Source organism: Tursiops truncatus, chromosome 4 (genome assembly GCF_011762595.2).
Source record: "Tursiops truncatus isolate mTurTru1 chromosome 4, mTurTru1.mat.Y, whole genome shotgun sequence".
Taxonomy (NCBI): Eukaryota; Metazoa; Chordata; class Mammalia; order Artiodactyla; family Delphinidae; genus Tursiops; species Tursiops truncatus.
Window position 1 is genome coordinate 17,671,614 of NC_047037.1, and position 2,796 is coordinate 17,674,409.

The following is a 2,796-nucleotide window of genomic DNA, read 5'->3' on the forward strand; positions in this document are numbered from 1 at the left end:
AGCAATGGAGCAGGGATTACACAGTCTCAGGAGAAACGGTTTCCTGGAATATGAATTTTGCTTGAAGATTTAGGGAGTTATTAAAACAGAATTTTTATGTTAAAAGCAACATGAACAATTTGGAGCGAATTTCTTGCATGAATTTTAAAATAAGTATTTGGCAAAACTGTATTTTGTAAAGGATCACATCAAGCCGTAGTCCCAGGCAGACCTGTGCTTCAGCAAAAACGTTGAGAAGCCCTACTTCAGTGGAACTTGCCTTCTCTTCTTCTGGGGTACCCTGCACTGTGTCGCCTTTTATTTTCAGTTTAGTTGAAGTGAAAAATTCCACACCATAGCTAAAGTAAAAGTAAATAAACAGTTGTGAAGTGAAACTGAGATTAAATTTTTAAGTTTGCTTTGTTACTGGTCTCTTCTCTTCCCACCAGGAGTAATTTCTGACGAAGCTCTCTTTGCTTTTCTACTCCTTCCCCAAGCCCCACCAACAGTATAGGGTTTTGTTTTCCTTTCATTTTAGCATTGCCACAAGCTATAGAAATCAGGGCAAGATACTTAACTCCTAGTCTTTTCTTTAGAATTCTGAAGTAAATCTCAAAATCTTTTGTAACACCAAATTTCCACGGCTCTGAATAATATAGAATTTTACTAGCAGAATCACACTGATTAACTTACCTATTGTTTAAATACATTATATATTTTAATACCTTTAAAATAGTCTCATCATGAAAGCCTATGGACTATTAAAAGATGAAATGCAACCGCATTTTCTAATACATTAAAAAATATATATTTAGAAGGAAATGTCATCAGTACACTTCCCTGCAAACAGACCTGCTCTTAGCAACTCAAGAATAAACAAGAACAGTAATTGTTTTTTCCTCTAGTAAGAGTTGCTAGTACACAAAGTCATGAGTATAGCCAGTGGCCCCAGGGAGTACTGGTAGCAACCTGCCTGCCAGGTTCTAACACTTTACTAACCAAGCCAAGCGACCCAGTGCTGGCTCCTGATAATTCCCAGATAGCTAAGCACTTGGTCTCAGCAGCTTATAACCACAAAGCCATAAACTTGTCTTAAACAGTTATGATCCTGAATAGGAAGGAGGTTGGGTGGAGGGAGTAAAGTCAATAATTAGAGAAAAGGAAGAACTAACATGACAAAATTATTCGTGGATATCAAGTGAGAAACAGAATCCAAAGATACGAATGTAACCCCAAGTTACACCAAAGTGCTCTCTAGGACTTTATCAATGTTCTCATTCCTCTCCCATCCTCCCCAGCCCCCCACACTCCTCTCCCCAATTATGGTGGAGGCTCATGGAGAAATGAGGCCAACTTTACCTTGGATTTTTCAGTTAAGTGAAAGTAAATCCTTTACTTTTGGGGGGCTTAATTAAGTTCAGATTGGATTTCCCCAGTGATATAAAGAATTCTATTATGGTTGCTAAAATAAAACTAAAAGTATGCATTTTCCCTACTGAGAACAGTAAAAATTTAAATAATTTGTTTGACGTGAAAATCAAGATCAGTTGTCATTATAAAGATTAATGCAGGCATATTGCCCACTTTGAGAAAACCTGGCGATTCAAATCAGTTATTTTATACTCAAAGATTTAACATTTCCTTTTAACATACCCACTCCAAAAGTTTTAACATACTAACCCAACAAAGGATAACAAATATGTTGCACTGATACAACAGATTAATTGGGACAATTAAGTCCTCAATTTGTTTTCTTGGAAATAATCTCCCTCTCATCTCATTCTGTTTCTTCTTTTGGGTTCTCATTTTACTGAATTTCTTGTTGTTAAGTCATTCCATAAATGTGAAGCAAATATGCAAAATTTTCTTCTGTTCCACGACCTGTGTTTCCTTCCAGAGTGTCCTGGGTCTTTTGCACTCTGACCTGCGATGGTGCAGTGCTCCTCAGTGTGGACCTCAAACTGACAGCACCAGCATTATCTGGAAGCTGGGCTAAAGTGCAAATTATATGGACCCCTCTCAGACCAAATGAATCAGAATCTCTAGGGATGGGATCCAGTAATTTATCCTAATGATTCTTAGGCACACTAAACTTTTAAAACCACTACTGTTACACGTTTGCCTAGATATCATGTTGTTTCTTTTTATTTTGCTCATGCTTAACAAAGGCAACAGAAGACATTCTACAAGCCTGGACAAAGAATGGGTGACTTAACACTCTTCCCACTGTACATGAGACCAATTTCAATTTTTCTTCAAGATACAGTTCAGATCTGGGTCTAATTCTATTTGCTTTTTTAAGCCTAGGGAAAAGGAGCCTGGGACTGTGAGGGAAAAGGCTCAGCTGGATTTAAGAAAAGTATCTGAACTTTTGCTTTCTCTTCTGAGATTGTTAAACTGTCTATATCAGTCAAGAGAAGTCCTCATCTTATTTCTATCCAGATTTTGGGATGCTAGTATGACTTTTCTCAGCGATTCTGGAGGTTGGGGGTAAAGAAGATCAGTAATGTAAACTGCTCGTCTTTGCTCCACCCCAGCACAGAACACACCACAGAACTGTTGAAATTTCAGGTAACAATGAAGCACACGAAACTGGACCATAAGGCTCAAGAAGTAGTTTAAGGTCCCAGAGTGGTAATACTGGGAGTGCCAGACTGGGAGAGGGAGAGGGGGGTGTAGCACTGGTTGGGTTAAGAAACCATTAGAAAACATTACTTGATGACAACAATTTTTACAACATAAAATTTCCTAAATACAGTTATCATATCAAGTGCTCTAGCACAGATTCAGTTCCAGAAAGGAGGGGTTCCTTTCATA